The sequence below is a fragment of the Venturia canescens genome, chromosome 4, assembly GCF_019457755.1.
Source record: "Venturia canescens isolate UGA chromosome 4, ASM1945775v1, whole genome shotgun sequence".
NCBI classification, from domain to species: domain Eukaryota; kingdom Metazoa; phylum Arthropoda; class Insecta; order Hymenoptera; family Ichneumonidae; genus Venturia; species Venturia canescens.
The window spans coordinates 21,779,844-21,805,864 of NC_057424.1; the positions used below are offsets into that span (position 1 = coordinate 21,779,844).

The 26,021-nt window shown below is 41.0% G+C and overlaps 2 protein-coding genes across 4 annotated transcripts in view; one reads left to right on the plus strand and one right to left on the minus strand.

Moving 5' to 3' along the window:
- The window catches only part of sfl (N-deacetylase and N-sulfotransferase sfl), an 86,084-nt gene extending 68,143 nt beyond the window's left edge, over nt 1–17,941 (minus strand). For 2 of the 3 annotated variants that reach the window (XM_043418006.1, XM_043418005.1), the window contains exon 1: nt 15,198–16,021. The gene's annotated coding sequence lies outside the window, so the exon portion shown is untranslated. Of the gene's footprint in view, nt 1–15,197; nt 16,022–17,852 lie in introns of those variants that run through there. The other variant, XM_043418007.1, reaches the window with a different exon arrangement.
- LOC122410027 (serine protease inhibitor 3/4-like) overlaps nt 1–26,021 on the plus strand; it is an 82,156-nt gene that overhangs the window by 19,487 nt on the left and 36,648 nt on the right. The gene's annotated exons all lie outside the window — the stretch shown is intronic.

Sequence of the window (26,021 nt, forward strand, 5' to 3'; positions counted from 1 at the left end):
TGAAAGCCAAATGACAGATCGAAGTGAATATGCAACAGCACAAGCCGTTCCTACAAAAGTTTTTGCATACACATCGATCGTGATACTGCGGTTTGTGGAGAAACGAGCACACCCGAGGGTACGAAAGAGAAAAAAGCGAGTGTGTAACTGTCAGCGGAAGACGTTTCGAAAAATGGGAAAAGATTTTCCGCATGTACGTCTGTGGGGATACGCATCAATTTATATTCATATTTGCTGGGCGTCTTGCTTAAAACTGTTTGCAGAAATCTCTCTCCATTGAAGCTTCTCGAAAGCTTTTCTTCCTCGGTCAACTCGTATATACACACGTCAGCCCTGTTGCCGTTGTAACTCGAGAAAAAATTTATTCATTTCTTCCTCGTGACAAGCTTATTTTACTCGGTACCTCATTTTCTCTGCTACACGGTGCCACGGCACGTTCACAGTATGGCAAGAAGTACTGGGCGATCGCGGAGCCCTTTTACGAGGGTCAGCTATGTGCCTGTTGAGCATTTATTTCTTTATGCTTTTATATTCAGACTTCGAGACTGTCAATTTCGAATGTCAAGCAGTCTCGAGCCGTTATTTCAACACGAAAAAGCTCTTACAGCGAATCAGTTTATATTTTTGCTTTCTCTCGGTTTTTAGATTTTTTATGAAAAACTGCTGCACTCCTGGCTTCCAATTTATTGACCTGGATTCACCGGAGACAAGAATTTGCGCTTTCACTCGTGATCGTAATTTTATTCTGCATTTGCGAGTCAACAAGGCGATATCAAGCGTAAAATTCTGATAGGCAAAAGTACACGAGAGGCGTCAATTGCATTTAATTCGAGACGATAATAACGCGCGCGCGACAAACTTGACCCCTCTTACTCCATATTGCCGGAGGCGTTATTTGACGGCAATATAAACCGAAATCGAATCAAAGTGAAAGCGACAAGGATCGAATATTTTGGTATTGACGTTAAATTTAATCGATCAGATCGTTCAATCGTGTCCTACCTCGTTGTACACACGCCAGAATCATAACGAGCTCACAGCGATGCCAATACGCTTTAGCAATCATATGGAAAATTTACGCTTCGACTGTCATGAAATATCCTCAAACACGGTATAGACGGAATCAACGAGTTATTTTTCGGATGTATAGTTATACGGCATACAAGCTGGCGTACAACACATGCACGGGGTACATAAATTGCAGCTTCACTAATTAAAATTTACCGTGAATTCTGATTTGCATATATTACGAATGTATACTCAACAAATTCTCCTCACTAGCTTCTACAATTTTATTTTTCAATTTCCACATTTAACGGATATGCACTTAATAAACGAAGCTTGTCAATCCTTTACAAGCCGGATGTTTATCTTACTTTTGAAAGATATTTCAACGGTGACGTTTATTGAAAATATTCGAACAGTTGAATGGCATACTCTTTGGCTGGATCGAATGCTTTTTTCATGTGATTTTTCGACGATTTAACACATTTTAAAATACATTGCCGTCGAAGGCTCGTAAAAATTTTATTTTACTAGCGTGAAAGTTTACTCCGCGCCGGAACAAAAAGATAAAAGCGAATTTTTTCCACCCACCGCCCAGGATTCACCGTGCCAGAAAATATCCATTCGAAAGTGACGAAGAGAAGGTCGGACGCTCGGAAAATCGTACGGACAGGGAGGACATAAGTTATAGGCTCTTGCGAAGCCATAAAGAAAACGAAGTTGCCGCGTATTTGTGGCTTCCTCGTACACTTTTCGCGACTCAGCTCCGCTTCGCTTTACATGTCCATGCTCATAATCCCTCGGATAGGCTAGAAGGGATCTGTAACGATTTTTCACAGTGTACTACATAGGAAGAATGAGAGGGAGCGAGAAAACACGAAAAGGTATGAAGGAGCAAGAAAAAAAGTGTCAAAATGTACTTTTTTCCCAAAATTACGTATTTATTGAGCGAAATTTTGTTGTTAACGGAATGAACGTACCCAAAAAGATTATATCCAACAAATTTATCGACGTGGAAAGTGTGTTTCACACTTTTTTTTTCAGTGCCACAGATTCATGATATTTGCACGAATATGTTACCAGCATTCCCTCCGGTTCTATACATCATTTTATGATTCGATCATTCGATTCGGAACAAAAGAGCGCATACAATACGTGGCGACGACATGTAGTACGAGGAACGAGAGGAAGCGTGAGTAACGTTCATAAATAACAAGCACGCATCGCATTGGTAAGTCATACCTCTCGTATCGTTGGAGATACATTTCTAAACCGGTGCGTGGGGCTATAATAAACTTGATGCGGTGCATGTGTGTCACGCATATGTATTCATGACGAAGGCGTTACGCTTTACAGACCTAACGATTTTCTGCCGATCCATCGTTCGCGTGGGAGCTTTTGCGACATCACGAAGTTTTCTCGAGCTGCGTAATCGCTATTTTGTATATAACGAAGTTGTGGTTTCGGTGCGCAAAAACATTCTTCCGAAGCTCGCGTATAGCGCCCTGAAGAGACTCTGAACTTGTCGAGCCAAAATGGGACACTTTTCAAAAACTTGTGAAATTTGTGATTGAAAAAAAGCAGTCTAGCTTCACTGCGCACAAAAGCTATGGAAAAAGAAGAAAATTCGACAAAAAATGAAAACTTAAATAAATACCAAAAGAGGAGGGATTTTGAAAAAATTCCATTTTATCATTTTTTCGGAAAATTCAAAGTCGAACGAATAAAAAAAAAAATTTTTTTGAGTATAAAAATTTAAATGAGTATAAAAAAAAAGTTTATAGTTGTTTAACGATATTCAAATATCAGTCAAAGAAAACCGTGCGTCCATGGATCATGCGGAAGGTGCAAAGGTTAGTGTATTCAACGCCTGAATTGTATTTATTTGTTTGGACAAAAGAATTGTAAAATGACGCTCCGCTCTTATGTCATCACAGTAACCTATTGGCAACGGTAATGCGTTTGAGCATTACGAGGATTGCATCTAAGACGACGTTGAAGTTTGCAACGTTGGATTCCAACGAAATGAACGAAAAAAACATTCGTAATTGACCGATTTTTTATTTCTCGAGTATCAGCGCAGGTTGAAAAACTACGAATTGCAAATTCGACAGGAAACGAAATTGTTGAATTACTGGAATTATTGGAGGGTTTTTTGAGATCATTTCGTTGGTCTCCAACGTTGCGAACCCGAGCGTCACGCGCATCTAAGATAGAATAAATAAACTTGTGTGTTATAGGCTCGAGACGCGAGTTACTTTTGATCCAAGCTATACTCTAGAATCCGTATAGAATACAGCGTTGGCTTAAACGGGTAAGCACGTTCTCGAGTTGTGCACGGTCCGCGCGGTAACGTATGTGGTAATTGAAGACGATGCTGCTATTTGCGAGAGAGATCCGCGCAGCGAGAAACGTCGTCGAGGACACGCGGAGACGAAACGCGAGCGCGTTTCCGCGTTGATTGGTGTCAATGGACGTAAAAGCTTGGCGAGATGAGGATGCAGCGGGCAGATCGAAAACGCTTCGGAGTATAACGGGCGTACATGCGCATACCGACAACACTTTGTATATTTGTGCTGATTTTTTTGTGCTATCGCATATACAGCTGAGCTATACAAATGCCTCGCGAGAATTCATAGTCGCAGACGCGTTTCTCTTCTCAACTCGCTCGACGGATCATGTTCCCGGCATGTAAATATATTCTATTTTACACATTGTCAGCGATAGACGTGTACGCTCCAACGAGCTTATGCCAGCTTTCTAATAACGCTTGACATACAAACTTACATACGTTTCCTCAAGTACTTGGCTCTGAAGTATTTACAATTTCAGAAGTAGCGATTTTCTCGAGCTGAAATAAGTTCGAAAATCTTCTCAGAACTGAAAATAATAACCAATCGAGTCAAATTTCATTGTCAGCGGTTTGTTGTGCTCGAAAACATCTTCCGGTAATGAGACGAGTCAACGATCGATATTTTTTTTGTTAAATCTATAAATTCGTTAGAGCATCGAACTTCGTTAGGTCAGGAGTTTTGTTGGCTAAATCTTTTTATTTTCATTTGCGTTGCTCGCTCTACGAGGCCCCGAAGAAAGCATGCACAAGACTCGCCTGCGTCTTCGAGTCCTTTGACAAAGTTCCGGCTGCTTTTACCCCGCCAAAGTTTGTCTCCGAAGATTAGGGCACAACTTTTTTCCAAATATGATACTCGAGTGTCTGGAATTGAGATTACGGAAGCGATCGACGACCTCTATAGTGACTCAAACACAATTGAAGCGAGCAGACTTTCGCGAGCTCATAAATTTATGTAGAATCCATGCAATGAAACACCTCGAAAAAGTTTATAATCATTTACGCATGTACTACAGCAGCAGAAAAAGATTTTTAACCGGATGAATGACAAAGTCGTTTTAACGCGATTGAGGAATAAGTCGAAAAAGCTTCGAGATAAAAGCTCCACGTAACTGCGTACATCATTTCGGAAAATCTTGATGCCTTAACGCGGAGCCATGCGTGTATCGCGGCAAGAGTTCAGATAAAACTGAGATCTTGTAGGAGCGTTGAAAGAGTGTCACGTTTTCTTATGTGGAAAAGCAAAGTGCTTCTTTCAGTCTCTGCGCCCGCGAATCTGATCTCGCGCTCAGCACATATTCTTTCTCTTTTCTATTCAACCGCGTCCGCGCTCGTCCTTTTTGCCCCTCTCGGTTTCTTTATCTCCCGCTCCTTGAGCTAGCCTCGTTTGAAGATATTGCGGTTCTACGACTTTTACGTTTTTAGTACACTTCGAAGCCTCTCAGATTTCAGACAAGTGCATCTCTTTTTTCTTTATCAATTTTTAGTCTATGAAAATCTCACCCGTGTACACAGCTCGGCGACGAGCGCTTCTCGCGATGCGTATTCTTTTCTTGTATTCAATTCAAAAAGACTCCTTTAATGCTTCGATAGAGAAACCGTAGCGATAAGCACTGGAATATGTTTCAACATGAAATTCTAAGCGAAGTGAATACGCGTCCATTCCATGGAAAATGTATTCTCAAACAATTTTTATTTATATATCCGTTCCGAGTAAATTGGGAGTTGAAGGCTATGAAATTTGCGTAAAAAATCGGATATCTCACGCTTGTTCATCCTGAATAGCAATGTTCGTACGTTTCGTAAAATTCGTTCTCGTGTGTTACTCGATTTTCTCAATTGTTGTCGCAAATCCCTCGGCAGAGGTATAAATCGCAATATATCGTTATAACCTCTCCTATATACGGGACGATACATCTCTCGGTGTTAATGGGTTTAGCTAGTATTTCGAGGTGATAGCTCTTACGAATACCGAGTACCCGTTTCGGGGTCCAGACAGCGAGACCCTCGAGATTCTCGTTTGCCAGGTTTCGCCATATCCACCCAAGTTACCGCGTCCTCTGCCTCAATGTGGCAAACGTAATTGTGCTCAGGGTTCCTCGCAACCACGTGTGCGTTTGTCTCACACGATCTAACGAGGCAGTTTACACCCTCTGGGGATGTATACAACGAATAGCTACGGCATGCGAAGGGCCCAAAGGGTGTAACGTGCGGAAGCATCCCAAACCCTCCAACGAACATCCTCAAGTAGCTCACGTCATGTTCTACGTACGGCAGCAGCAGCCTCGTAAATTCGCAATCCCGAATCATCGAGACTTCCACCTGGAGCTTGCTGCTATGCACCGCCTCGATTATACGTCGCAAATTATTATGAAAATCCGAGTACTCGGTACGTCGACGGGGCAATATCGATTCAAGGATTCATTGGCCGCATGGAAAGCGAGAGGTTCTTATTATACGAACGCAACTTTATGCAGTGGCTGATTTTCAAAGTTCAAGGGACACACTAAATTATTTGGACGATCAATGAATTTTTCGATGGGAGTGAATGGAAATGCTCGCTTACGTGAGCAATTATTTTTTTATTCATTAGTTTAAATCCCCGAGTTTTTTTCTCTTCCCTCCTCAACCACCTCCGTCTTTAAGCAAACGCATTTCATGTGTATATAGCTTCTATGAGAACGTGCAAGCTCAGCTCCCTGACGGTTGAGTAGACTACACTGACGCACATTCACCTGCACGTATAGGCGCAGTGCCGTTGTACGTGCGCATGCATAGGAAGGATTTTCGACGTTGCGTATCTCGTTCTCTCTCTCAATTTTTCCTCAGCTTTTCCTCTGTTACAATTAAGCCTGGACGATCTTCTCAGACAGACACGTGTGTGCAATACGTGACCGGAAACAAATCTCGTTTCGATGTTCATTCCTCATTTTATTGCTTCGTTAGATCGAGCAATCTTCTTTTTAATGCTCACGTCGCTAGATTTTTTCGGCTTCGAAAATTCGCGAGGTAAACCTCATGGGGAGTGCAGAGGTGCAAAAATTTCGCAGCACACGCGGTTTAAAGTGTCGATTGGTTCTTCGTTGGCGAACAAAATGCTGCACCATTCAATCCAGTGCGATAAAATGTTTTCTCATATTTTGCACACTCGAAAAACACTTCCAAACATCTTCAATTTTTTTTTTTTTTTTTTTTTTTTTTTTTTTTTTTTTTTTTTTTCAAGTCTGATTACTCATAGTGCTCTCGAAACGAAGGTCGTGCACAGAAAGTAAAAATACGAACATTCCTTCGAATTACTCTGGCTTCCTCGATCCATAAATAAACTGTTGCAGCTCTCGTAAGTTTCACGTTCATGTTCATATAGGTCAATGAGAAACGCGAACCGATGAGTTCACATGAGTTCATGACGATGAGTTGTACTCGCGTGACTCGCCCATACACACTGCGACACAAATCACCAGATGAGAAGAGGACACCAAAGTAATAAAGCTGAAAAATAAGATACGCCAAAATTGATGAGCAAAGGAAAGGAAAAGAGAGAACAAGGATGCTCGGAAAAGCACGTGTGACATCTGGAAAAACTCTTCGTTATGGTTTGTAGCCCGCTGGGTGGGTGCTCACAACATTTTCATTTGTCCTCTTCTCTCAAATATCTTTCTCCTACATTTATAGAACTTTACACGCCGCTTCCACATAGCTAGGGAACGAAATCCCTGTTCCATAATAAATCCTACACGTGATGTCATCGATAGTGTTCGAATCACTGGACAAAAAAATTCAAATCGCATTCGTTCATGAAGTGTCATGCCCAGATTTCTCGAACGTAACGATTTTTCTCGTGTTTTTTTAATTTTTCGAAATATCGAGTTGACGCGCGATTGAAAATCGATGATTCCCGATATTTCGCGAGTTCAGGTAAGTTGATAGAAGTTAACCGCTACAATTGGACGTGCCAACTCGAGACGTCGATGTACACAGTTAGAGCATCGACGGGGGCTTCGAAAGCCTGCAGATATGTCTCCCCAGAACAGAAACTCGTGCGTGATCGCACGGCTCAAGGAGTGGCTCTCTTCGTGCTCGTTGAACCGAAGAAACAACTCCGCGAGAAAAGAGAAAAGAGTAAGAAGGGAGCAGAGCAAAAGCAAAAGATTGACTTTGCTCGTGCGATTGAGATGGCTCGCGAGCGCGGGTGGTCAAGGCCTTGACGTCACGTTCACTAACCTTTTTGCCGTTTGCTCTACGAGTATTTTCTTTTACGAAGATTTAAACCCAGATATATCCGTCGTGGCGGGCGAAAGATCCATTAGATTTCGACAGGGACGAGATTTGGGAGTAATTTTTATTGGCACGTTTAGATTTCGCGATTCTGTAGAATATCGATGCGAAGATTTTTCGTCTTCAAACTTTAAGCCTCGTCCCCGGAAAGATGGAAGTGAAATTCACATCAAAGCGCAATCTTATTTTTTCGTTTCAATCATTATTACGATTGAGATTTATGGGAATGCGTAAGCATCGCGGTCAAATGTACAACTCACGAAATATTCCGGGAGGCAGCTGCTCACTGCTGTTTCGCCTTTTCATATATACACAATATCAAAAGATTTTTCGAGAAGATTGAACGTCACGGAACACGTGTCGGACTCCCTATATTACGCTCAAAGACTCGTACACGTACGCGCAATGAGACACGTAGGCGTGTAATGTGCTCGATGCCCTGCACACGCTTTTCGTGTGTACTTTATCCTCAGCAAATATAGCATTTCCGTATCTAGACGACGTACAAACCCGCCTCTGTGTTTGACTTTATCTTGCCCACGCTCTTTTCAACTCCAGACGTCCTGCTACATGCATGTAAATATATTGTGTGCGCGGTGTATGTGACACATTGTTAGAGTCCCGCAAGTCCGTATGGATGGACGAGGAAAATATTTCGATTGCAATATCCCAGACGGACGTTAACGTGTCTTTGCGAAAGTGCAGCCACAGCCTTCTGACTCTGATACAATAAAAGTCGACGTGACGTAACGAGGTTTATAGTTTGATTCCATTCGGCGTGGGTCTCGTGTGCCCGAAACCCCGGAAGTGAGAGATGCGAGGAATATTTTTTGAGGAATAATAAAAGTCAGAGTTTCAACGTCGCTCCGTTGTGTTCCAAGGTATTTTCAACTCTGTTGCGTCGATCAGTTTTTTAAACGCACTTTTGGATAAATCTGCTTTCGAGCTCTAGCAGCCTCGGCGAGGTAGTTTTAACGTGAAAACTTGGGAGTATTTTTGTTTCGGATAAAAAGGTTATCAAGAAGTGTGTTATGGAGGCTCAAATTTTGGTGCTTAAGACTTCGTAGGGAGTATTTTCCTCTTCGATTAAATTAAGGGACGAGTACGCTGACGGAGTCGTTAAAACTCCGGTTTAGAGCTCCGGAGCATTAACGATATTTTAATCCCTTTTCCCACGCGACGTGCCACTCGAAACTCCAGTACAGTTTTCCCAGAAACACCATCCCGTCGTTTTCGTCATTATTTTCTAACGGGTCTATCGAACATTGGAATTCGAGAAAAATAAAATAAACAGAGGGGTCGACCATCGGGGAAAATCTCGGCGGAAGCCGCGAACGAATTCTTTTCCCATTTGAATCAACGTGTTTTATTCAATTCTACAAACAATCAAAGCGATCGAGAAAAGCGAGGGTGGTGAGCAGGCAGATTCTATTTTTCTAAATTCCGCTCAGTCAAAACAAGAGCCGCGCGTATTTCATACGATTTTCCTCATTTCGATGAAAATATCTGGCAGTGCAATCGGTCAGCCGTTTTCGACGATCGGTTCATCGGAATTTGGAGAGTTATTTTTTGTTTTTTCGGCACGTTTAAAAGGAGCGTGGAGCTTCCCCTCCCGTTCCGTTAACGATGGAAGTCGACGGGCGTGGCTCGACCTACTCGCGGATCGCGAGCGGTATTTGCTGCACGCGCGAGGGGATCATTCTCACATACACACACAACACAAACGTTGAGCTCTCTCGTTCTGCCCCCTCCTCGATCTTCGCCTCTGATTTTCTCTCCCTTTTTGTCTCTGTCACAGTGTAACGTTGTTGGTTCTCGAGTCTAGGCCCGATTCACAACAAAGCAAATCAGATGTTGATGACGCGTTTCCCCCACCGGTTTCAAGCGTACCGGGCTTGTGCGTGGCTCATCTATTTTGCAGGTTGTGCGTTCAGGCTCCTCGGGCTGGGACCAATGGCGTTTAATTAACGGGAGGCAGAGTTTATACCGGCAGGTAGAAATACAAGAGCCGAGAGCAGGTATGCGGCCTGTCGGCTCTCCGGGTTACCTGCTTTTTCCTTCCTCTTTACTTATATTCCTCCAGCAAATTCCTGGGATCATATGGCTGCCGGGCAGCCGGAATGACCGAAGCGGGAATAAAAACGAGTAGTCGCAGCTACGAAATACTATACCCTGCTCTGAATTATCGAGGTAATGAAATTATTGGGAAACGAATTCGTGTGTGGAATATAAAAATATGGGAGAATTGTTATCGATCGTTATTTAGCATTGCAAACGATATGGAATATTGAAAATATCAAAGTATATATGAAAGCGAATTTTCGTGCAAATATTGAGAAAAAACATGGAATTCACCGATCGCTGAATATGAAAAATAGCCGATATAAAGTCACAACGATTATTAGCGAGGCAAATCAGTACGTTTTCAAACGTGCCACGTGCCGTGTACACGCGCACTCGGAAAATCAGAAATATCCTCATACGAATACCGCCCATTCCATGTTTCTCGATCACCGCGTAACAAAATTAGTAAAACTGCGCTGAGCTCGTTGTAGTTTTTAATTGAAAGCACGTGCTTCGTTGCAATGTAATAATGATCGTTTATTATCGACGATACTTTACATCTCCTTTATTATTCGCTCCCCGATATTGGTCTCGGCATAACCTCCACCTCTGTATCTCGTTAATTTGCCGGATGTCCGTCGTAAAACGAATTATTACGTGGAGTATCACGGGGCATCGATCTCCCTATGCGCAACACCATCATTATCATAGACGAACCAATTACCAAGGGCGTCCGTTTAATGAACGCGCCTTTCGAATCACGCTTGCAACAAAAACACTGCACACGAGCGAATCTCTGCTCGTTCGACGTGCGTTTCGAGTTATTGTTTCGCAAGAGTTCTCACACGAAGCTCGTCGCAAATATTGCTCGATGTCCAAATATCCGAAGCGAGAGAGTTTCGTCATTTCATACCGCTGGGCTTTTATGGGGTTTATGAATTCATCGAATTTTCTCTATTTCTCTATTTGTTCGATCAGTAAAAATGTTATTCGAATCCTGTGATATTTGTTTTCCTTGCAAAAAAAAAAAAAAAAAAAAAACTACGGTCGTATTGATCGCGGACGATGTACACGTGGAAAAAAGTTTGCACAATACTAGCCGAGCGCAGAACGTTGCAAATTTGTTATCTGGGATTAAAACCGTTTCGTAACATAGAAGAAAAATATGATAGAACCCACTATCCTCGAATATTTTTATTTCTCAATTAAAAAATTATCATGAGTTAAACAACCGATTTAACAGGTTTTACACGACAGTTTTCATCGTTCTGAATTATCGCGATGACTTATGCGACATTTACGGATGTGTCTTCTCCATTTTCCTCCTGACTTTGGCCCATCCGCTGCTTTCATTAGAATACGCTCAATTATCATCGCTGGAAGGCCGATCGATTATTGACAACGTCGCATATACTATCTCGTCGACACGTGTTACGTGAATACAATTATTTTGACGTAGCGTCGCTTGTGAATGAGTTAAGAATAATATGCATCAGCTTACATTGTATAAACTCTCGTAGAAATTTATGCACGGAATGCTATTCAACGCGATAACTAAACAAAAGACGCAAATCGTGACTCTTTGCAGTACCAATTTTGATGAATTACGCTGTTTACGCTCATTTTGTATTTCTGTAACAAGTATACTGCTTCGTGAATGACCTCACTGAGGCGACATTGTACTAATGAGCGAATGCAAAAAGAAAAAGAAAGAAAAAGATATCGGATTCATTCACGTCTTAGTCGCATATAGTTTGGTTAACCTATCGACATGGAAGGTTGGCAAGCAATCGATGTAAATATTGCGCCGCGTGATCAAACTGTCCGTCACGAATTAAAATTTTTATCGCACTTGATACATCGGCGAATCATGAAAATTTTCTCATGTTGCGATTGAGATAGAGGAATTAGTGTTGACTAACGCGATGACGCGATGCTTTGATCGAAGTTTCGAGAATACACGATGCTTGTGAAATAATTTGTTTTCTGATGAAAATATGTATTTTAATTATAACGAAGAATATTGTAGAAACTTTTAATAGGGTTTGTTGCCGTAGAATTTTTCGTAGGAATTTCAAGGCTGCTTTTGAAATATAACCGATAATTCTAAAACGATGGCGAGAAAAATACATTTTTTATTCAAGCTCGCATAGGAATCTCTGCTTTTCCGTCAGTAAATATGGAAAGTCGGATTTTGTTGAGTCCTGGAAAAGGAAAAGATTGCGTGTTTATTCTCCAGGACTTGGCCAGAGGGCCAAAGAATTTTTTTGTATACTTTTTGAAGCGACTCGGTTAGTTTGACTGAAACGATACGGCACTCTAGAAAAAGATTGTCCTTTGCTGACAAAACTATATACCTGACGTGACCATAAATTCTGACCTGAAATTTTCCGGATTTACATGCCACGGATGCCTCGTACCATGAAGCGTCGTAACAGCACTCCACCACGAGATGGAACGTTTGCGAGACATCCTTTTTACCTCTCTCGAGGCTCTCTTTGTACTCATCTTATTCTCATCATGGAGTTCTGACTGACGTTTTTAAAGATTTCAACAAAAATATGATACTTTTACAGTTTGTAGATTTATAATAATCTTCCTCGCGACACAAAAGCTTTTGATCATGAAAATTTTATTACCGCGCGTACGAGACTCGATGCGGATTTTCATAAATTCAAATTCTTGCTAACATGCAAAAAATGTATTATCTTTAATTTCGCTTCAGCCGAATAACGCTTGTCGAATTATATCCGAAATGAGTTTTCATCTAATTTCATATGAACTCGAAGCTTCCTTCTCGAGTCTTCCAAAGCAAAGCTCCGTGTTGCGAATTCGCTTTCACCGTGGAGAAAATGTTGGTACGCGAGACAGGAAAATCACTTCTTGCTTTCGGGCTTACGAGCTGTGCAATTCGGATGCATTCGAGAGTCTTGTTTCTCAGAAAAATCATCCTGGAAACTCTACACCGTGTACATGACTTATGAAATATATGGTTGATGCTATAATTGGAATCCGCGTCACAGAATCTCTTCTGATTCGGGTGAAACGAGCTCGGCGTTTGGACATTTTTGTCGAATAGCCGTTTGAGCAGAGTTTTATGAAATAAATCTCAATTAAGTTTCGCTTATTGGAAAATATTTTATTCTGTTAGAAGTGAGACTCTTTATTTTCTTACTTTGCATTATTTGGAAGTTTCTCATTATTATTTTCCTCTCGTGCAGCATTTTTTCCCAACATTTTTACGTGACGACGTATTAAAAATCGTATTCTTTAAGCTCTTTTTTCATTCAAAATAATCGTTTCTAAAAAATTAATACTTTTTATACGAATTGTTCACCTCGATATGCGCATTGTTTGTGCAAATTTTCGCATTATTTCGTATTAGTATTGTAATGAATGCACAAGGTGCAGAATTATTATCGTATTGCATAATTCTTGAAAAGCATAGTCGTTTTTTTGCATTTTCTCATCCGGTGTATTCGAGATTTTTTCGCTTCCCTCCTTTTCCCTCGCATTCGTCCACGTTTTCATTAATTCATGCATATTTTGATCTGCTAAGGAAGAGCGTAGTCGCGGACAGCTGTACATCAATTCTTCCGCCCTCTTCCATCTCACTTTTCCTCGAGCTACGACTTTCGCATCTTATCTCTTTTCGTCCTCTCCTTGTCTTCAACTGCTGATGCTTGCACAGCAGTTTTTTTTGCCGACCAGCCTTCTTGCATCATCTTTTCGTTTGGCTCTCTCTCTCTCTTTCTCGTTCACGCGGGTAAGTCAAATAAAGAAAGAGAGAGAAAATCTCCCCACCTAATAACCCCCTCGCTTGCAAATGCGGAATTTTTACTGCGACCCCGACGAATAAGTCTTGACGAGGGTGTTCGCACACCGGATAGCCGATGTATACACCCTTTTACTCCGCTTGTGTTAAAGGAGAGCGCAGCAAGTTAAAGCCAACCAGTTTCTCCCTAAAGTCACATTTCTCCGTGTGCGCCTCGTTCCCTAAAAAATACACCTGCTATCCGGGAATGCGGACATTCGTTTTATTAGTATCTATACCGGAAATTCACGTTTCTTTGTACGAGAAAGAAACGCCATTGGTGAGAAAGGAATTTGATAACGAAGATGAAGCAGCTGAGCAGTTATTTCTCACACAACGAAACGAAAAATGAAAAACTTTTGTATCATACATTTTGAGATAAAGTACAAAAAATTCTTTCAGTCGAATATCAATCTAAATTTTCAGTCAAATCGATTTCCCATTATTTTATTTGTGTGCTATTGCACAAAATATAACTATCAAATAATAGACAAAATAGAGTTTTGAGAGTTAAATTTTCATGATACAAAATCACTATCGATTGGCTTCCATGAAAGCTCGATCGCGATGATACTAACCTACAGCTTTAGGAAGATTTCAGACCGACATTTTTCTGACTTCGACATTCATTATTTCAAGGCGTGCAACATCAAAGGGACTGCTGGAATGTTCCCATGTGCGAACGATTCTTGGGTCACAAAGGAATGCGTCCGAGTCGTAAAAAAAAAAGACGAAAAAGCATGGATTCTCATGTATCGAGGTCGCCTTTTAATCTGGAGTGTTCTATTCGCTTTCAGTGTCTAAAAAGCCCACGTTTTTCTCGTGCACTATGCAGTCGAGAACACTCGTGGACTTTCGAAACACTTTCGTTGCAGTCTTAAATTAGAAGCTTTCAACAGATTCGTGAACAGGTGTTCGTAAATGCAATGGATATGAGAGTGAGAATGGAAAATGAGACAAATGGAGAATGGAAGTTCTCAGCAAGACGCAACCTTTACCAGAGCAGATTTTTTAATCGATATTTTCAATTCGAGTTTCTCCAAATGTTATCTTCACGTTTATTCACATCTAACTATAACAAAAGGTCATTCATTCAATCACGAAAATATGTCAAAAACAGTGTTGACATCTTTTTATAGTTTGAATTTCCAGTTCCTCGTGATAATTGGAATCCACGGAATTATCCATACAAACAGGAAGTTTCAATGGCATATCAATGCCATTGAAATTCACCAATAACCATACGGATTGTGACGGAATTACGGTAAGAACGATTTCGGAGTAAAAGCTACGCATCATCTTTGTGCTCTCATTCCAGAGCTTTTAAATGGTTTTGGCAGGCCGAATAGACGGGTGCCCGAAGACGAAAAGGAATAACTGAGAGGTTTTTCCTGATGAACGATGAAAGGAGTTTGCCCTCCAGCAAAAGGGAGTCGAAGGGTCCGATGAAAACTTTGATACGTCACTGGTTTGCGAGGCATGAAAGGACCGGCTTCGCTCCGTATTCTGTATACAACGCGCCCTCAACATTGAAGCATGTACCACGCGCGCGAGTGTGCCTGCCTTGAAATCGCGCCAAAGACAAAAGCCTCGCGCTTAAGAACTATCAAAGCGAAGACGCGGCATTATATTTTTTACTTGCTATCGTCCGGATTGATTACACAGGGAGAGGAAGAGAGATAAACTCACCGTCGTCGCAATGTAGGGAAGATATTGTCTTGAGTTTTTCAATGGACACTTGACTAAAAGTGTCTTTGTCGTCCGGCCTTGCTCTTCGACTATTACAACTGTTATTATTCAAATTTTCTTAGCTTTATTGCTGTGGTAATTGAAAAGATTTTTTTGTTTACTTCGTTGTGACGTAGCAGCCGAAATTGTATAACACGGGGCAAAAATGACGCTCACTTTGAATCATCGCACTCGCAAGTCTCACGCGAACGAATTACACCACGCTTCACCGATAAATACGTCCACGGGAGTGAAATATTCACGAAACGGTTAATCGAATATTTATGTCACTAATGATATCGCGTGTCAACATTAACACAAACTCGTTCCGTCGCGCTGTCTCACGACGCGTACAACCGTGAGAGGGGAAAAAAATTGATCAAATGTTCGCGAACAATTGAAATGCGACATCGACAGACCCATTGAGAAGGCGTAGATACTTTTAGCCTGTATTCGACGCGAGTTCTTAGCATCTGGCGAATAACGAGGAGAATCAGCGCGAGTTAACAGACATCTTATGTGAAGGCTGCACAAGGCTCTCCAATGTTTTGCCTCGATCGTGTTGTTCGAATCCCGTTTTTTTCCTTCATTACTAAATTTTCCTCGCTCCTCTATCGGCTACGCCGTACTGTAAACTTTCGTGGGCACCGAAGGTACAGAATAACTCGAGAAAAATGTCACTCCAACGCGGTCAAACTTGCCTGGTAAATTTCGTGGGACTTGATACTAAAAATTGATTAAACGATCGAGCCATGCTGGCTGCGCGACCGGCGTCAAACTGCCACTGCTCTGGCTGGATGGTAAGGCTGGCTGACTGGCTGCTGCTGCGGGCTGGTACGCAACTCTGATATCGAGGGGTAACACAGGCCATGGGAGTGAGGGAGACCGTTAAAGATACGAGTCATGTGCATGAGAGAGTAGGAGAACGAATGGACGAAGGGGAAAGAGAGAAAGAAGTGAAGCCAGGGACGGCGTAACGTCGCTCATTTAAAAGGTGCTCTTTTCGCCTGAGCTCTGACAACAACGTTGTTTCGCATTCTCCAGCAGAAATGATCACTCCGACCAACGAGTTCCATTATTTTTCTCCAAAATGGCTGCATTCGTGGGTCCGAAGTCGATTCGTCAATATTCGCCAGTTGAATTCTTGCGCAATAAAAATTCACGTGACAGCTCGAGTCCGCGCTGAGAATTGCTGCAATTTCTTCCTTTCCATTACTCCCTTTCAAGTATAAATTCCTCATCGCAGCATCGCTCCGAGCCATTCAATTTGCCATCGTAAACACGACCACTTTATTTAATAAGTATGACCCAGCAATTTTCTCTCGTTCGCTCATCGGAAAAAACTTTCGGGCCTTTGAGTTATTTGCGCCAATTCCATAGGTACGTGCCTGTCGGGCAACTCTCAGGCATCTTACTCGCTCCTACACCCAACGCGCGAGACACGGGCTATGACCAATGCTATGACGCTCACACAGTTTTCTCCCTTCTTACGCCCCTACTCCCCTCTCGCTTCCTCTCTTTCTCTCTCGCCCTCTCCCTCTTTCTCGTACCTTTATTCCACAACATACCGGGATTCACGTACACCTCACCCTCGACGCGCGCTGCCGGCCAGACCGTCGCTCCTCTTCCCGCCCTTCCCCCCACATCTTCCAAGCATCCGTACGAATATATCCCCTCTCACGGCTCGGCTTCCCCCACCCCCTCCCCCGCTGCTCAATCCCCTCTCCAGGGCCGTGCACCTGCCTTCGTTTAGGTGGCGTTACATCTAAAAATCCACGGTTCCATCCCCCACTATTGAATTTCATCGCACGCTAGGCACTACTCACAATATCCCCCACCAACGTTTTCCATCCCTTACCGTCCGTCCGTACGGTGCTATACGTAACTACTACTCGCTTATAATATAAATAACGAATGCTCCGCGTGGCGTACATGGTCGAGAGGATCTCTCCTCGAAAGACGTTCGGCTTTCAGACGGACGACCACAATCGACTTTGCTCGGGCAAAGTCGATTTTCATTTCAAATTTTGAAACTCAAGCTCGTTCGATTATTGAGAAACGCATCTTTCGATGCGCACGTGGGAGATAATTAAACGGCAATATTTAGCGTGAAATCCACTGTCAAATTTACCGGGGGTATATTCGACTGCGGAAATGGTGATGAAAAGTTATCGTTCCTGTAGTAAAGTTCCAAAGATTTTGTCAAATGAGGAAATAGGAAAATTCAATTTTTCTCTCGTAATAAATTTTCTCTCTCGCGTGTGGTGCTCCACGTAGATTTTGCATAATACCGACGTCTCGTTACCGATCGATTAAGATTTGAAGGCTTATTTGAAAAATGGTGTTTTCGAAAACTCACGAAAGCGGGCAAAAGCGTCGTGCAATTTTGCAGCAATAAACACGAGTTAGTAAGCACCGAAGAGATAACAAATTCAATATTCCAATTAGTAGAAACGATACATTGAAGTTTCCCTGCGCTAACGCTGCCATTTTTTAATTCGCGAGTGTCTCATTAAACCGTGTTATGAAATTTGCGGTTCAATTACTGCCATAAAATTTGAGTAATTTTCAAAGCAATATTATTTTGTTTGAGTAAAAAAGTGTAATTTGTAAAACCTTTTTTGTTGTGGCGGTCTCTTCGGCACGTTGCGGAATTCCGAGGTGAATGTGCCTCCGACTCTCAAATTGCTATGCGCTCTCGTTCTTCCTTACTCTAGATTCAACATATCGATACTGCTTGAAAATTCAATTCCTCACCGAACATCTGAGCTAAAACTGCGACCGAAAAGCTCCGGAGTAATGATAACCTACGACCCGTAGTTTCCGTCTTAGATAACCCTCGCGTGTCATGTTTTTTATGGAAGGAAAATTCACGTGCACCCGATTCTGGAAAATCATACTCGAGCTGGTGCAGAGCAGCCTTCTCTCCAGTACCCCACAATCGCGTGATCGAAAACTGTTTTACCGATCGAACAAATTTTACGATTTCTTCACAGGCTCATTCGCTGTTCGCTGTGTTGTGGAGTTGCTCTAAATAAGGCATTATCAAGAGACGCGGTAGCGGCTCGACGCCAAGTATTAAAAGGAAAAACTGCAGCGCAAAAGAAAAGCCAGCGCGAGCCCTGCCGCTACTCTTATATACGCGAATATGCCGGTTTTATGACGTCACAGAATTTTCAAATGGCTCTCACAAATAAACCATTTCATAAAAGAACTTGAAAATTTGTGACGATTTTTTTTCGATTTTTCTCTTTCCATTGGTCTTTGTTGCAAGTAAATCCGTCCAGTAGATCCTGAGATATGTAACGTTAGTGATTTAAAATCCATCATTTCGGGATTTTCATTTTGTTAGAGACAGAGGGGCGTAAGTTACGCTTGTTTACATTTGGACTTACGTCCTTTGCACGATTTCTTACTTTTGTCACACTCTACGTCACGCACTACGCTGAACGCGGCTACCCCCTCTCTTTCTGCGTCGCCGAGCGAGAGAGACAGAGAATGGGCGCACAGCGGGGGCAATACCAGCTCCTGGTTTGCGCATAAAATATGTATATAATTATATAATATATATTTTATTTATTAATATTAATTAATAATAAAATATTATTATAATAAATATTTTATTATAATTAATATATAATATAATATAATATAAAATGATAATAATATAATGAAACAAAAAAATTGAATAATACGAATAACATTAAATAATAAATAATAAAAATAAAAAAATATAAAATTCTGGTCGACGCCGCTGGATTTTTCGAGGATGTCTAAGGCGATAGATCATGGGTTTTGGAGGACTAGGTTTAGGTACATTCTATCGTGAATTTCGATTTCTAGGTGGACGACCCCATAGTTTTTTATGTCCAGATATATTCCTCCATGGTTTTCGCGATCGAGGTTGACGGCTCCACAGGTTTCGATGTCCAGATATATTCCTCCATGGTTTTCGTGGTCTCGGATAATTCCTCTATGGTTTTCGATGTCTAGGTATATTCCTCTATGGTTTCTGATGTGCAGGTGTATTTCTCCATAGTTTTTAATGTCCAGGTGTATTTCTCCATAGTGCTTGATGTCTAAGGTATATTTCTCCATGGTTTTCGTGGTCTAAGTATGTCTCTTCATGGTTTTCGCGGTCGAGGTCGACGGTTCCACAGTTTTCGATGTCTAGGTATGTTTCTCCATGATTTTCGTGGTCTAGGATAATTTCTCCATGGGTTTTGATGTCTAGGTATATTCCTTCATAGTTTTCAATGTCTAGACGTGTTCCTTCATGGTTTTCGTGGTCCAGGTATATTCCTCCATGGTTGTCTCGGTGTAGGTAGATTCCTCCATGGTTTTCGTGGTCTAGGTATGTTTCTTCATGGTGTTCGTAGTCGAGGTCGATGGCTCCACTGTTTTCGATGTCCAGGTATGTTACTCTCGGGTTTTCGTGGTCGAGGATAATTCCTCCATGGGTTTCGATGTCTAGGTATATTCCTGCATGGTTTTCAATGTCTAGGCATGTTTAATCATGGTTTTCGCGGTCGAGGTCGACGTTGCCACAGTTTTCGATGTCCAAGTATGCTTCTCCATGGTTTTCGTGGTCTAGGATAATTCCTCCATGGGTTTTGATGTCTAGGTATATTCCTTCATGGTTTAGAATGTCTGGACATGTTCCTTCATGGTTTTCGTGGTCCAGGTTCCTCCATGGTTTTCGATGTATGGATATGTTTCTCCATGGTTTTCGTGGTCTAGGTAGATTCCTCCATGGTTTTCGTGGTCTAGGTATGTTTCTTCATGGCTTTCGCAGTTGAGGTCGACGGCTCCACAGTTTTCGATGTCCAGGTATGTTTCTCTCGGGTTTTCGTGGTCTAGGATAATTCCTCCATGGTTTTCAATGTCTAGGCATGTTTCTTCATGGTTTTCGTGGTCTAGGATAATTCCTCCATGGGTTTTGATGTCTAGGTATATTCCTTCATGGTTTTCGATGTCTGGATATGTTCCTACATGGTTTTCGTGGTCCAGGTATATTCCTCCATGGTTTTCAATGTATGGATATGTTTCTCCATGGTTTTCGTGGTCTAGGTATGTTTCTTTATGGTTTTCGCAGTCGAGGTCGACGACTCCACAGTTTTCAATGACCAAGTATGAAGGACCACGAAAACCATGTTCCTTCATGGTTTTCGTGGTCCAGGTATATTCCTCCATGTTTTTCGTCGTCCAGGTATATTCCTCCATGGTTTTCAATGTCTAGGCATGTTTCATCATGGTTTTCGTGGTTCAGGTATATTCCTCCATGGTTTTCGATGGCTGGATATGTTTCTCCATGGTTTTCGTGGTCTGCGTATGTTTCTTCATGGTTTTCGCAGTCGAGGTCGACGGCTCCACAGTTTTCGATGTTCAGGTATGTTTCTCTCGGCTTTTCGTGGTCGAGGATAATTCCTCCATGGGTTTCGATGTCTAGGTATATTCCTCCATGGTTTTCAATGTCTAGGCATGTTTTATCATGGTTTTCGCGGTCGAGGTCGACGGCTCCACAGTTTTCGATGCCCAAGTATGCTTCTCCATGGTTTTCGTGGTCTAGGATAATTCCTCCATGGGTTTTGATGTCTAGGTATATTCCTTCATGGTTTTGAATGTCTGGACATGTTGCTTCTTGGTTTTCGTGGTCCAGGTATATTCCTCCATGGTTTTCGATGTATGGATATGTTTCTCCATGGTTTTCGTGGTCTAGGTACATTGTTCCATGGTTTTCGTGGTCTAGGTAGATTCCTCCATGGTTTTCGTGGTTCAGGTATATTCCTCCAGAGTTTTCGATGTCTGGATATGTTTCTCCATGGTTTTCGTGGTCTAGGTACATTGTTCCATGGTTTTCGTGGTCTAGGTAGATTCCTCCATGGTTTTCGTGGTTCAGGTATATTCCTCCAGAGTTTTCGATGTCTGGATATGTTTCTCCATGGTTTTCGTGGACTAGGTAGATTCCTCCATGGTTTTCGTGGTCTAGGTATGTTTCTTCATGGCTTTCGCAGTCGAAGTCGACGGCTCCACAGTTTTCGATGTCCAGTTATGTTTCTCTCGGGTTTTCGTGGTCTAGGATAATTCCTCCATGGGTTTCGATGTCTAGGTATATTCCTCCATGGTTTCAATGTCTAGGCATGTTTCTTCATGGTTTTCGTGGTCTAGGATAATTCTTCCATGGGTTTTGATGTCTAGGTATATGCCTTCATGGTTTTCGATGTCTGGATATGGTTTTCGTGGTCTACGTAGATTCTTCCATGGTTTTCGTGGTCTAGGTATGTTTCTTCATGGTTTTCGCAGTCGAGGTCGACGGCTCCACAGTTTTCAATGACCAAGTATGAAGGACCACGAAAACCATGTTCCTTCATGGTTTTCGTGGTCCAGGTATATTCCTCCATGTTTTTCGTCGTCCAGGTATATTCCTCCATGGTTTTCAATGTCTAGGCATGTTTCATCATGGTTTTCGTGGTTCCGGTATATTCCTGCATGTTTTTCGATGTCTGGGTATGTTTCTCCATGGTTTTCGTGGTCCAAGTTGATGGTTCCACAGTTTTCGATGGCTAGGTCTGAGTTTCCATAGTTTTTGTTCTCTAGGTATATTTCTTCATCATTTCCGTGATCTAGGTCGATGACTCCATACTTTTCGATGTCTAGGTATGTGTCTACATATTTTTCAATGTCTAGGTATATTCCTCCATGGTTTTGGATGTCCAGGTATATTTCTTCATAGTTTTAAATGTCTACGTATGTTCCTTCATGGTTTTCGTGGTCCAGGTATATTCCGTCATGGCTTTTGATGCTAGGTCAACAATTCCATAGTTTTCGATGTTTGGTTATGGTTCTCCATGGTTTTCATGGTCTAGGTCGACGGTTCCATTGTTTTCGATATCTACGTCGACAGCTCCATGGTTTTCGATGGCTAGGTATATTTCTCCATGGCTTTCGTCGTCCTGGTATGTTTTTTTATGCTTTTCGAGGTCTAGATCAACGGCTCCGTAGTTTTCAATGTCCAGGTATGTTTTCCCATTGTTTTCGTTGACTGCATAGTTTTCACTATCCCGGTCGATAGCTCCATAGTTTCCGATGTTAAGGTGAATTTGTCCATGGTTCCCGATATGAAAGTCAATGGCTTCATAGTTTCCGATAGTGTGGTGAGTTTTTCTAAGGTTTTCGATATCTAGGTCGTCGGCTCTATAGTTTTCGATGTCTAGTTTGGCGACTATGGGGTTTTCGATGTCTAGGTGGATGCCTTCGTATTTTTCAATATATATTCGACAATTTTATATTTCCCGATATTTAGGTAAACGGTGCAATGGTTTAAGATATATTTCCTCATAGTTATCGATATCTAGATCTGCGATTTAATAGTTTGCATTGACGAGGCAGGTTCAGACGTTACAGAAGACCATGAAAAAATATCACTGGTCACCAATAACCATAAAGCTGTGGTCTTAGACATTGAATACCATGGAAACATCTCCTTGGACATTGCAAACCATTGACAGTGTCCATGTCAACATGGAATCCATGAATGAAAAGAAGATAGTTTCAAAAATCATTTTTCCAAGTAAACAAGTGGAGCTTTTCAAAAAAAGGAATAGAAAATGAAAATATCATCCCATTGCATAGGAATTTCCCAATCTTTCATTGGAAAATTCGATTTGCTGAATGGATAATCAAAATCGTCACCATTATTGCTTGTAAAAGGTTTCAACTCACATGAACATAAAAGCACAGTTTTCGTCCGTCTACATAGAAAAATTGGCTGTGTCGATTGCTTTTGGCACATAGAGAAAAGCACTCAACTTGAAACAAATCGTTTTAAAAATTTTCGTCGAAGACGAGGAATGTATTTTTTTTCTTAAGTAAATATTGTCACGCCTCTAAAAAATAAGCTAAATTAGAAAAAAAATAATTGACAAAGTAAAAAAAGAACGCCAATTATTAAAAGGTCGCGACCGTAGTTTCCAATAATTTTCTATATCTGCATTATCAATAAAAAACGTCAAAATATAAAAAAAAATGACATCGTTTTCTGAAGTTGACAAATACAGTGAATGAAATACGATTCCTGTATAGTTGTCACGCCTCGCAAAAAGAAGTGAAATCAGTAAATATTAAAACTTCAAAAAGTAAAAAAGGCACGCCAAGTATTAAAAGGTCGTGACCGTCGTTTTAAATGATTTTCTATATTCGCATTGTCAATAAATAAATTTTAAAAAATGTTTAACTGTGAAAAAATATGAGATCTATTGTAACATATACAGTGAATGAATTACGTTTCCTGTAATAATTCTGAATTTTGGAAATAAAAAAAAATGAGATCATTTTCTAACGTAGCCAAGTACAGTGAATGAATTAAGGTTCTTGTGGAATTCATTCGTGTACACTTTTAGCCCTAATCCCTCACTTATTCAGAAAAATTTTCCAGCAAACGTCACAGAGCAACAAAGGTTTCTCGACTGATTCTGCAATTATTAAGAGATTATCATCTGTTTTTATGCTAGCTCGGGTTATAAACTTAAAACACTTTACGCGTACAAGTGCATGCATTGTATCTATACGATGTACTGCACAAATTCATTTTCAACATTACACACAAGCTTGGCGTGCATGGTTTTCAATCGGAAGCTCGGCGAAGGAATGCCTCATCCGTCCATATATTTGAAGAAAACTTGATGATCCTCTCATGTAATTGTTTTTTAATTTGCCATCCCTTTTCCATCCAACTATTTTATTGAGTAGTTCGACGTGAGATCCCGCGCTGTGTACACAAAGAAAAATATCTATTCTTGACTAGTTTGACTGATAAATTCATTACTCCAAATGTTTCGTATTCAACGCGTTTTCTTTTCTCAAATCAATGTTTACACAGCTTACTTCTTTGTTCATCCATTTCAATACTTGTGTAATTCATCCAATCATCTGCCCATTTGGTAAAAAAAAGAGTGTACGGACAAACGAGTGAAAGTGACGCGTGGATAAATTAAAATGCGTATGGGCATGAAAGAATGGCCGTATCTATCCGTACAAGATAAAGGCGTATAAAGGGATTGATTGATTTCATTTCTTTATCCGTTCGTTTAATTGTTCAATTTTATCCACAAATTTCACCCATCTGTATTATTTACCAAATCGATATATAACAGGGCCCCTCTTATTTTATTGGGGGATCGGTTTTTTTCACACTCGTTCATACAATTCTAATTAATTATTGTTTTCATAGTAAATTTGAACAATTGTCTCTTCCCGAGCTTCCGATTGAAAACCATGCACGCCAAGCTTGTGTGTAATGTTGAAAATGAATTTGTGCAGTACATCGTATAGATACAATGCATGCACTTGTACGCGTAAAGTGTTTTAAGTTTATAACCCGAGCTAGCATAAAAACAGATGATAATCTCTTAATAATTGCAGAATCAGTCGAGAAACCTTTGTTGCTCTGTGACGTTTGCTGGAAAATTTTTCTGAATAAGTGAGGGATTAGGGCTAATTATGCATACTAGATTTAAAAGCAATAAAAATTCTCAAAATACAAACTAGCTTCACTTATCCTTCCAGCACATTGTGGACCAATTCTTTCTACGTTTATCCTTTCTTTTTTCTTGACATTTACACGCGGATAATATCCTGTAAAAATGTGGAAATATTATTTATTAAATCGTCAAGCACTGAAGTCCTAATCCTAATCCTAACTAATATTGTCGTGTTTATAAATGAGATCGTGATTTATGACTTATTAATTAACAAATAAGAAAAATAAATTAATAGTAATCTTTACTGACCATTCCATTACAATTTCCGACATTGATCTCACCTTTTTTCACATCCCGCATTTCATTTTTTTTTGTTTGTTTTATTTTTTTTCACCCAATTCCTACGCTCGCTCGATATGAAACATCTAACAAACACACCGCTTGTATCCTACAATATTACAAATGTGAGAGTGTGTTTGTTTGTTTGCTCGTTTGTCCTTCCTTCAGGCCCTAATTGAGCAACCAATCTACTTGATTTTTGGCATGGAAAAAATCAAATTCCCAAGGGAGATTTACAGGAACATTCGTATTTTTGCACGAAAAATTGTCCTCCATTCGTGTTTTAACAAAACAACCAATCGACTTGATTTTTGGCATAGAGTTAGTTGAAAGGACGGAGAGTAACACAGGCTACTTTTAGTTCTGGTCGGTGTCTTATTCCTCCTGGCAAAGTTTTTCAAATCAACGCGAGCGAAGTCGTGGGTAAAATCTAGTTTATTGTAATGAGCCTTTTCCTTCTTGTCCTGATATCAGTTCTTTCTGTACAATCGAGTATAACGTTGTCAAATTGTACGATTTAATTCACACTTGATTGGAAAACATCAATGCTGCGACCAAGTGAGATCGGGAATTTCACAGGAAATCGTCAAATAGCTGCGGTTTTCTTCGTAACTTTGGAACCCACATTTTTATAAGTTTTCATCATTTTTTAATGTGCGGTTACGAACGTTGGGTAGGAAAAGGAAAGGGAGAAAAAACCAGAAAGAGCGAGAGACAAAGAGAGAAAGGTATGCCCAGAATTTGATGGACTTTATTCCACATGAAACTGATTTTTTCATTGTCACTCAAACGTCCGTTTACGAATTGCAAAAAGAGCCTACGTATCGGACTCGGTCGAAATATGCCCAACTGAAAAATTGGCGTTGAGCTGCTGCTGACGCTCTTCATACAATGTCTCAACTATTAGCCTCGAGCTCAAACTCTTTGGAGACGATAAGCCACTGGAGTCACCTCTCCTCTTGTCCCT